This window comes from Hyaena hyaena, unplaced genomic scaffold (genome assembly GCF_003009895.1).
Source record: "Hyaena hyaena isolate Hyena2069 unplaced genomic scaffold, ASM300989v1 scaffold_168, whole genome shotgun sequence".
Taxonomy (NCBI): domain Eukaryota; kingdom Metazoa; phylum Chordata; class Mammalia; order Carnivora; family Hyaenidae; genus Hyaena; species Hyaena hyaena.
This window is the reverse complement of record NW_024080800.1, coordinates 754,499-766,660: the sequence shown is the minus strand read 5'-3', so window position 1 is coordinate 766,660 and position 12,162 is coordinate 754,499.

The window sequence follows — 12,162 nt, the reverse complement described above, 5'->3', positions numbered from 1 at the left end:
CTTGTTCATCTGTTTCTATTATCTTTTTCCCCTTTTATCTATGTCTTCTAGTGTTTGAGTATGTATGTGCATGTGTGTGTTTAATTGAATGCTAGACTTAATTATGAAAAACAATATTGAGCCTGTAGAATCTATCTCCTCTATTTTTGCTTTTGTCAGGCAGTTAAGTCAGGACAGATCACTTACATCCACTCTTGGACTGAACTGCTTTTAAATTGAGCATATACATTCATCATTTCAGATGAGATTTTGGGGTCTTGATAAGGTTTCGTCCTCACTGACAGAACCTGATCTTCAATTTTTGTCTGAACAGCACCGAGTCTTCCCAGAGCTCTTCTTTGATTTTTATCCTGTTTATTGCCACTTTTTGTTGACTTAGTTTTTGTGACATACGTAGTATATAAATGAGCAAATGCTTCAATCTGTAGAGTTGTACAACATATTATATTACTGCTTCTCCCTTTCTTTCTGGAATCTTGGTTCTTTAAGTGCCGTCTGGCTATTATGGTGGCTCCAACCTTTTCTTTTTCCTTTCTAACTCTGTACAACTGCTAAGAGTTCTGGCTGGCTTCTCTGACACTTAACCTTTTTGCTCAGTTTTTTGGACACTTGGTTCTGTGATTCTTAAAATGATAAATATTTTGAGGAAAAAGGAAGCACAAAAGGTTAGGTTAACATTAATGTGTTACTGTTCTTTCCAAAAGATTTAGATCCTCAAATTATGGCCACCTTGCTGGCTTTTCAAAGCTTTCACATAGCTTAATTTTTTTCAGGCAGATTTTTAATTTTTTCTGGTGGCAAGGTCTGCTACAAGCTATTTTGACGTAACCAGAATTGGAAGTCCTCAGTGTATTTGTATGTATTCTGATAGTGATTGAGGTGTATATTGAATATAAATTTTGATATTCTATTTTTAATATTTCACAAACCTTTCTCACCTTGCTACAAATTTGATAAACATAATTTTTAATACCTGAATCATATTCTAGTATGTGAATAACCCATGAATTAACTATTTCCTCAATACTGACCTTTTTGCTTGGATTCAAAGTTTAACTATTACAAATAATTATAGGAATAGCATTCTCCAATTGTAAGAAATATTAATGAGATGTTAATTTTGAATTGTAGTCATGATGATCAATAAAACTTACATATCTACTATGAGCACAGGTCACTGTGTTAGTTGCTGCACAGGATACAAAATACATAAAGAGATCCCTGTCCCCCAGACAACATATTTAGAGACACAAAGCATAGATTAGAAAAACAGTATAGGCTAGCTTTTCATAAGAACTTTACAAATGGTACATATAAAAAGAATGGGAATAGTCAAAGGGAAAGAGATCATTTAGTCATTGGAAAGGAAGGAAAAACTTTATCAAGACAATGTGGTCTGAGATGGATTGGATTTTACTGAATGGAGGGAGGAAGGAAGATGTATTTAATTATTTTATAGTTCTTTTTCTTAGCTTTACCTAAGGTTGTTTTGGAGGTATTAGTCCTAAGACATGTATGGTTGCATTTATTTCTGTCTGAAAAAAAAATTACCATTGATGGATATTTCATGGTCTATAAATCTCTTTCAGTTGAATAAATACATTTAATCTAAGATACTGGATCATAGGACGTTTGCCAACAAACTCCATAGCTGACAACCTTCTGTATGCAAATATTAGGACAGTGTTTTGCATTGCCAATTTGAAGTAAGAAAATGTTTATGATCCTTATTTTCTCCCCTGCCCAGAGATAAAGGGAGGGCAAATGACTAGTAGTGGTTCAGAGAACAGATAGTGTACCGACGCAGAAAATCTCAGACATCATAGGCAAATAAGAATGTATCAAGCACTTACATATATATTATTTTATTTAATTATCACATTATACTGGAGGAATAAGCATTATTATTCTACTTAGGAAATAAGTTTATTTATTTATTTTAAGATAGAGTGACAGAGAGAGTGAGCAGGGGAGGGGAAGGAAAAGAGGGAGAGAGAATTCCAAACTGGCTCCGTACTGTCAGCACAGAGCCCATGCGGGGCTTGAACTCATGAACTGTGAAATCATGACCTGAGTGGAAATCAAGAGTCCATCGCTAAACCAATTGAGCCACCAAGGTGCCTCTATTATTCTAGTTTTAAGTTTATAAGATTGTTCAAAGTCAAAATTCTAGAAAATGATGAATCTTCATTTGGAGTATGTCGGAAATCAAGACCTTGTCGTTCTGCTCATGTATTAGTGAGTTAGTTCTATTAACAAAACCATACCTAAAATAACATCTCTTATATTATTTCACATAAATCTGTAAATCCAGAAACAGGGCACTACATGTAATATTTATACCACTAAAAGATAGTCCATATAGTCATTTAATCATGCATATTTATCCTGTCTGTTAAAAATTTAAACAATTAAGCTGATTTTCAGCTCTTCCTATGAAGGGCTTTTCGAGCCCTACAAAGGGTCCCAGCAGGAGAAGTCTAGGGCCTGATGGAGAGTCCTTCCCTTTACTCAGTCGCTGCAATAGTGACCACAGTTTATGGCCTCCCAGTCAGGCACAATAAACATACAATAAATATTTTATCTCTGCTAATAACCATTGTGGGTAAGATTGCAGATGCACACACTTTGCTGGAAGCAATGTGAATTGGTTTAGTACTTATAGAAAACAGACATATTCTGTCAAGAAACATAAAAGTGTTTATTCTTATTGACCCAGTAATTATACTCCTGAGAATGTATTCTAACTAAATAATGTAACAGATGGCAACACTACAGACAACGTTAGGCCTTTTCAGATTGCAGGGAAGAAACATATTCAGGGTGTATAAGGAGATGAGGACTGTTATAAGGCATGGAAGCTCAGAAGCCCTTCTCAGCTCTGGGAAGCATAGCTTTACCACTATTCTCGACAGAACTGACTTTCAGAAGGTACACCACTGCTCCCCTCTTTGACAGCCTCAGCTTCTGTCTCTAGAATTATTTCTCTCACAGTCGAGAATTTCTGCTGTTCAAGTGTGCCCAGCTCTCAGTTTTAACTCATTACCCCCTTATAAAAGCAAACCTCTTTTGACAGCTTACTGTGTGCCAGTCATGGCTCCAATAACTTGACACATTATAACTCATTTAATTTTCACAATACTCTTCTGAGGAAGGCATTATTATTATTATTTTATAATTAAGGAAGGTGAGGCACTGAGAAGTTAATTGATGTGAATGAATCCCCCAGATAGAAAATAAGGGTACTGAGTTTCAAAACTAGGTAATTATTCAATAGAGGATATGGTTGAGAGCAGTACAGATATACTAGAGAACATTAGCACTAGCTTGGAATGTAAATCCATTGGAACAAATGGGATCACGCAAGAAGAGAATATAAAGAGAAAAGTGAGACCAGAAAAACGTTTGAAAAACGTCAGCATTTGGAAATGCAAAACAGGAGATGCAAGAGCAAAAGAGACTCAAAAGGAGCAGCAAGTAAGGTAGAAGAAACACTTGGGTGAGTGTTCTTCCAGAAGGTAAGAGAAAAGAGCATTTCAAGAAGGAGAAAATGGTCAATTGCTTTGCTTATTATATCACAAAAGATAAAGAGAGAAATGTATCTATTGGGTTTTTCAACAGAGTGATCACTGGTGCCTAGAATAATGTGTAGAATGAAGAGAAGAGTCATACTTGAGAGGGGATAAAGAGATGGAAGTTGTGTGTGCAGCAGTTTGACTATGAAATAGTGGGCACTTGGGATGGTAGCTGGAAGAGGAAGTGATTACAAGGGAGAATATGTTTTTAAATACAGAAGGAGGTACTGAAGTATGTTTGCGTGCTCTTGGGAATGATACAGTAGAAAGAGAGGAGTGAAGTAGACACATGGGAGAGAAGGGATGACTGAGACTTTAAATATTTGGAAGGCAAGAGGAAAAGGGAAGCAGAGCCCAGGTGAAAGTTCTTTCTGTGTTTGTAGGAATAACGTTTTCTCCACTGTCCTGGAGATCAAGGAGAAGATGGATGTAGAGTCAGGTATGGGAAGATGAGGACTGTGGTCTTTTACATAATCAATGACACATAAAGTCAAGTCATCCATTAAGGATGGCAGCAGACACTTTAAGAGTCTGAGGCCAAAGAATTATAGCTTTGAGGGTAATTACTGAGGAAGTGCTAGTAGGAATTCGTGTTCAATCTGTATGTTTGAACCTGGTGTTTCAGCTGTGATGCATTTTCTCCTTCTGCAAGATCAGAGCTGTGTTCTAATAATTGGTCTGAAAATATTGTTAATTAATGATATAACATAAAGAGGGGAGAGTGTAGGCCCTAGGAACGGGATGTTCTTGTCTGGAAGTTAGTCTGAAATGTGTATGCATCTCCTGCTCTGTTGTAGAAATGATTGACAACTAGTATAAGGCTGAGCTCACTGGCAGGTGGGGTGGTGGGAATCCAAGCATGCGGAGAGGATTCTGGCTACAGTTTGAGAGCCTCTCAACTTTCACTTGAAACCTGAAAGTCCTATGGAACTATGATATACCCTTTGTCCTCCAAATTTTTCCTTTTTTCTTTTCCTTTGAAATACATCTATATGTGTAACCATGTTTTAAATTCTGGAGCTACAATTCTAGTCTAGACATCAATTTACTCCTGGAGAACTCTGAATGACGAATCAGCCTCTTCACTCCTTCTTCCACTGCACCCTGCACATTTTCAGGATAATATCTCCAAGACCTCATATTATAACATTCCCCAACATTTATAACAATTTCCAATTTATGTCAGAATAAAACTGAATTTCTCTGGCCTGAATTCAAGGCTATCCATAATCTGGATCCAGGCTGCCAATCCAGCCTCATTTCCTAATTTTGTATATGACATTCTCATAGTGAAGAAAGGCTTGGGAAGCAGCCAGCTCCAAGTATGGATCCTGCATCTTACTTCCGATGACCATGAGAAAGTTACCTAAATTTTAGAGATTGCAGTTCCTCATTTCTAAGGTTGTGCTGATCATCTGAGAAAGTTATAAATATTAAATGAGATGATGTACTTAGTGCCCTCCACAGAATTCCAGGTACATGTTTAGCCCTAAAATAAAAGGATCTATTTATGGTTTAAATTACTACTTTTAGTAACTGGGATAATACATTTAATTAATTTACTGTTCATTAGTGAGTTTATTTGTCTCTATTATCTTTCTATAATTATAGGTAAACACTGAATATTTTGTTTAGGGTTAACATTGAAAATTTTCAGAGTTGGCTTTTATTTCAACATTTTTCAGAAAGATCTGAGAAATTGATTAGGATGATGTCCTTCTGGCAGTTTCAATTTCAGTAATTAGCACTCCAATTGAAATTCATTTTCTTAAAACCTTTTAAAATGAATTTAGATATTGAAATTTGTATATATCACCTCCCTCCATTCACTCATTTTTTTTTTATTTATTAATTCATTCAACAAGAATTTACTGGAAGTCTTATTTTGTGAAGCACTGGGAAGGGTACAGGAAACATGAAGAGTAAGATGAGAATCTGTGTCTGGGATAGCTAGTTGCCCCCAAATATCTGTTCTCCATTCTTCTATGGAAGTAGAACTTTAAGCTGAGCATATGTAAGTAAAGATTACATTTCCTAGTCTTCTTTGCAGCTAAGAAGTTATTTGGCTATATTCTGCTTAATGTGAAATATATTAAAGTGATGAGTGACACACTCCCAGAAAGTTCTTCATAAGAAAGCTTGAAGATACTCTTTGCCCTTTTCTCCTTCTCTTTCTTATTTCTCCAAACAGCAGTTTATATTGTAGAGTGATGTCTACCATGTTGGGCCATGAGGGTAAAGACCATACTTTGGGGAGGTGGAGACTAAATGCTGAAAGCAGATTGGATTCAGAGACATGCTAAAGGCACCCCATCTGCCCTGGACTGCCTATTCCTGGACTTTGTCTTGACAGAAAATTGACCCAATTTTGTTTAAGCCAACATCTTTGGATCTCTGTTACTTGAAGCTGAGCCTAATTCTAATTGATACCCACTCCCAGCCTTTCTTCCAAAAGCTTACAACCTCATGGGACAGACATGTTTATATGGAAACTAATTACCTGCATGAAGAAGACTTAGGAAGGTGAACTAATATTACTTTGTTAACAAATGGATTTTAACATTTTGTTTGTATTTTCAGTCAGTAATTTGAACACCATTTTTAGTTTAGCTGTTTCTATAGAATGCCAATAGAAATAATTGACAAAAAGACTTTTAAATTGAGTTGTTTACTTAAAATAATCATATTGGATTGGGATTCCTGGGTAGCTCAATCAGTTAAGCATCTGATTTTGGCTCAGGTTATGATCTCAGTGGTTCTTGGGTTTGAGCCCCACATCAGGCTCTGTGCTGACAGCTCAGAGCCTGAAGCCTGCTTTGGATTCTGTGTGTCTCTCACTGTCCCTCCCCCACTTATGTTGTCTCTCTCTCAAAATAAATAAACATTAAAAAAAATTTAAAAATCATACTGAAAATTTAAAAAAAAGTATCCATAGTCACGTATAAATGCAGGTACTAAGACGTGAACTGCATTCTTACCCACAGCCTTCATAAAAATCTTTTACCAATTCAGGTCCTTAAATAGTTAGCCTACATAAAGGTTGTAAGTGTGGCTTTCATGGTACTTTTCCATTCTTGGCTGAAAAATATTATTTTACTCCATTTAATTTAAATGCCAAATACTTAATTAGCATTTGTATAAATATTTTCACTCTTATAACAGTTAGCTCTTTCATGTTCATTTAATTCTGTTCAAAGGTTAATTCCTTTTTTTGCTATTTGCTCAATGGTGACAGGTAATAAATGGTGAATTATATCCATAATTATTGTTATCAGGAGGAATGATTACATTTATCAAAAGCACACATAGCAATAAGTTTTACCTTATTCTAAAGATTCACTTTAAAAATTCATAATAAATCTCATGATAACTTTTCAGGTAACACTTGCTGTATGTCACTATCATGCAGTAAATATGAGTAATTTATAAAACCATCTTAAAGTGTCTTCAAAATGAGGACAAAAAAGAGAAGGTCACATCATTCAAACTAATCCTTTTCATAAGCTAATTTTTAAAAGTTTCAGGAGCTTCAAAAAACTATTAACTACAGATTTATCATAAACTCTCACTATTAAGTTCTATCAAAAAAAGCAGAAATTCAGTTTCAAAAGACTATAAAAATAAGGTTACCCATTATATAACACATATTTGAAAGTAAATTTTCACTGGGAAACAGAGCCAAAATCCAGCACCATGCACTGCACCCATTCCCCTATCCTATTTTCAGGGCCTATGCTTAGCCACTTCAAAGTATCTATCACCTGATACTTATGCTGATAAAATTTGGCATGGGGATGCCTTTTGTTTCTGGGGATGCCTTTGCTCAAAAAGTTCCGTGTGGTAGATTGTGGTGTCCTATTCTCACACTTGCAATGGGGTTAGCCTTATGACTGCTTAAGCCAATGGAATATCAGTGCACACTGATACAAGCAGAGTCTTAGCAAGTGCTGGTACTTCATACTTTGCTCTCTTGGATTGCTTCCACCATCATGTGAAGCAGGCTAGGATGAGAGAGAGGTCTACCCATCCCAAACATTTCGTCCATCCCAGCTAGACATTGGCAAGGTGTCAAATTGGACCATCTAGTCATAAGTGAGTATGAAGGCAAGTGAGTTAGGCCAAGCAAAACTAGTAGAATAATTACCCATTCAATCTACAGAATTGTGGGAAATAATATGATTGTTGTTTTAATAAAAATTTGGGGTGAATTTTTAGGCAACAATAGATTACTAATATAGAAATTGGCCTTTAGTAAGTTGATCCACTCATCTATTAGACCAATTATTCCTAGGTGATGCAGGGGTTAGTAAAACCAGTGAATTCTGTGGGAGTAAGCACCTTGCAGCACATCTTTTACATAAAATGAGTTCCTTGGTTGGAACAATGTTGATAGAAATCTCTGGGGTGAAGCTGACTTTCTTTTATACCATAGGTGGTGGTTTGGGCAATAATATAGCCAGCAGGAAAGGCAAATCCATTGCCTTTGAGGATAAATCATTATTCCCTCTACAATGGAAGACATCTAATATAAATGACATCGGACTCAGTCTTCCAGGATAAATTATTTTTTTGTGTCCATAAAATTGAATCATCATTCTTATTAAGTAAGTTAGGTAAAAAATAAATTAATTAAATTATATTTTAAATTAACATTGAAAAGGGACATATATACATAGGATGGACTGAGGACAGGGTTGACTTTGTGCCATCTCTTGCACATAACAGAAATGTGGATCCAGAGTTGCAACAGTCTTTCCACCATTCCAAAAACATTACCAAGATTTGAAAGTGGAATATTAGCACACAGCTCATGTCGTTGTAGTTCTAAATGTCAGCTTGTTTGGTGGGGAGACTGTACTTATCACAAGGGATATTTTATAGTGGGCTCTTAATCATAAAGATGCTGTTGGTTAGGCAGAGGTAAAGCCCCAGTTGTTGCTGGGTTGCCACAAAACTAAAAAGAAATTCTGCCCCAGCAAGGAAATTCCATTATATATCCCTGTGTCTGGATTAAGTTGCCAGCCAGTCATGAATAACTGCATTCTAATCTGGCAAATAAACCACAGAGAATGTTAAAACTTCCCTTTCTCATTGTGGTGGCCAGAATCCATGTCTGTTATGTCATTCACCAGAATGTTCTCTGTGATGTCAGCCACTAGAGGAAAAGCACCACATACATGAAATGTTTCAATAGTTGAAAACAAGTGGCTGATTCATGAATTGACATAGGCTAGTTATAAGAAACCATATGGTGTTCTAGAGAATTCTAGAGAATTTCTTTTTCAGATTCTCACAGGTTCAAGAAGCTAATGTATCTGATGTAAAAATATGAGTGAAACAAAGACCTAAAGTCTCTTTTCTCATTATCTATGTATCTATCAAAAAACTAAGAAAGCAAAGAAAATGTTGGGAAGCACTGAATTTCCATCAACTCAAAGTCATATGCCCTTTGGGGTTGTATAGCCCAAGAATTTCCAGTCTTTTACTGATTGCTAGTCTACCTATCTTTTATCAGTAACTTTGATACAACTTTCAAAAGTCATTTTTGAATATATTGCCTTCTAGTTAGAATCCAGTGTGGGAAATCTTATGGTCTTGAGGCAAATCAGAAGAAGGAAACTCAGAAATGTCTCTGTAGTCTTTTTACATATTACCAGAAACAGTGGAGCAATATGGGAGAATCCAACTTACATTATCCTTAGCCAAGCTATGATCTTTGTGTGAAGGTCACATAAATATATTCTAAGGTAGGCAAAGACTTAAGAAATAATAATATTCACAAGCCCTTCCTGAGTATTTTACTTAAAGAATAAGAAAATAAAGTTTAAAAACTCAGAGATGGGTAAACATGTAATAAAGCAGGGACTGACAAATTATAGCCAGTAGGCAAAATTCAGCTATGGTTGGTTTTTGTAATTAAAATTTTATTGGAATGCAGCCACACCCATTGTTTATGCACTATCTGTGACTGCTTTCACATTAAAAATGTCAGAGTTGAGTATTTGTGATAAAGGATGCATGGTATATAGGGCCTAAACTACTTAAAATCTGGTCCTTTACAGAAAAGTTTGCCAGCCCTTGATCTAGTCCAATATCTATCATCTGGGCTCTGGAAGTTCTTTCTGGTGGATCCAGGACATTCTTACAGATGGGCCATCCACAGATTGTCTTTCTACACCCTTGGTCCATTTTCCTTGTCCCTCTTCCTCTTGTCTCTGGTAGCTACAGCCTTCTTAATTAGAGGACTGCTATTCACTAAACTCTTTTATCTAAAGACTCTTGCTTGTATTTAAGAATTTTTCATGTCATTTATTTGATTTTTTAAAAAATCTCTTCTTTAGAAAACCTAATTGTCTTTTTTTAATGTTGTTTTTATTTATTTCTGAGAGAGAGAGACAGTGTGAACAGGGGAGGGTCAGAGAGAGAGGGAGACACAGAATCTGAAACAGGCTCCAAGCTCTGAGCTAGCTATCAGCACAGAGCCTAACACGGGGCTTGAATCCATGAACCGTGAGATCATGACCTGAGCCGAAGTCAGATGCCCAACCGACTGAACGACCCAGGTGCCCTTAATTGTCTTTAAGATGAATGAGAAGACATCCATCTAACAAGGTCCTATGTTTCTGTACTTTTAGGGTAGATGAATTATTTTTGTAATTTTTCACTGTCTGAAAGATTTTCTTTTAATTAAATATTACTTGACCAATTTAATTTATAGATCCACGAAGAGGAGAGTGTTGCATATTTTCTTCCTTCCTTCCTTCCTTCCTTCCTTCCTTCCTTCCTTCCTTCCTTCCTTCCTTCCTTCCTCCCTTCCTTCCTTCCTTCCTCCCTGTCTCCCTGTCTCCCTCCCTCCATCAGTCCCTAACTACCTACTTACCTATCTATTCTTTAAGGAACTGTTATGCTGGGCTCTAGTTTTATGTATCCAGCTTTTGGTTTTGCAGGGCTTAAAGATTGTGTTGAATTTAAGGCTTTAAAGGGGGGCTACTTTCAACTTGTTTATTAGAACTTTTGTCTAACAAATATCAAAAGCAATTAATATTTTCTATATGACAGACATATAGAACTAAAGGTTTTAGGCACATTAGCTTATCATATCTCTACAGAATAGGTACTATTATTAACAAGTTTACTTTATAAACTTTGAGGTTAAGTAATCTGTTTATGGTCACCATAAACTGGTAGAGTAAGGGTTAAACCTGGACCTTCTTTTCTTCTGTTGTATTTGCTGTTGAGGGTAACATTTGCCTCGTTATCTCATTCAAATCCCTTAACTTGCACAGAGGAAAAATAAGACTCAGCGTGAAGTTACTTTTTCATAGGGAATCCATGACTGGTTAGTGAGGACTGGTACTCAGATCTCATGATGACTAACTTTGTAACTTTTTTGCAAAGATTGAAGGCCTACTGTCCTCCATTTTTGTCCTTAGGAAAGCCATACATTTTTATAGCTATGGCTTCCATGTATCTGTGTGACCTTGCTCATGACATGCCTCTGGGACACATTCAGAGTGCTTCCTTGTAAGTGGGCATGTCATGCATCTAGTCATCAAGTAGGAAGTATTTAATTTGGTAGAGTACCAGTGACTATCTCCAATTTAGAAAGTAAAGAAATGTATTTTTCATGGTTCAGATGCTTTTGTAAACCCATATTCTTTTCATGACTTCTTGTGGAAGAAATATTAATTTAACTAGGAGTGTGTGTGTTTCCATGCTGTTACTGCTTAATTAGGTTGATTAGAGTCAAGATTTTCCATACTCAAGACAAAATATGTGTTGGCAGGTAATTCATTTTAAATGGCCATAATATGAATTTGGAATGCCTAGGATAATAGGTCCTTATTAATATACTGCTAATAACTCATTGTAATTACAGCTCAGCAGAAGATCTTGATAACACTACATGGAGTGATTTTTTTTGTTGTTACCATTGTTCACAACCTCTCATTTATTTTGTATTTTGTAAGTTTGTATTGTTATTTTTCATATCCTTACTTGATAAATTAATGAAATATAAGTTACATGTAAGAGAGATATTTAACAGGATTTCTGTTATAATCTAGGGGCTCACAAATAACAAGCCACACAAGCCATAACAGGTTCATAAGTATAATCTGTCCCATTGCTTGTTTTTGTGAATAAAGTTTTATTGAAAGTCTGCCATACTTACGCATTTATGTGTTGTCTGTGGTTGCTTTTCTAAGAGTTGAGTAGTTGTGGCAAAGACCAAGAGCTCATGATCTCTAAAATACTTACTATGTGGCACTTCATAGAAAAAGTAAAATGATCTATTTTATTTAATAAATTATCTTAGGAAGGTATTAAATGAAACATATTTCCTATTGGTCAAGCAAAATTAAAGTTTCTTTGGGACTTCACATCATCATCCATGAAGTGCTCCTTGGCTGAATTTTGTTGGAAGTATAATTAAATCTTTCTCTTCATGAAGAGCAATCAGGAGACTATGACCCAGAATGTCCTTGTACAAAATTGCATTTTATGTTATGCTACTGATTCTTTCTTCTTTTAAACATTGAGTCTGTTAGGTTAAAGTGAACTATTAAAGAGGAAATTCATTAATGTA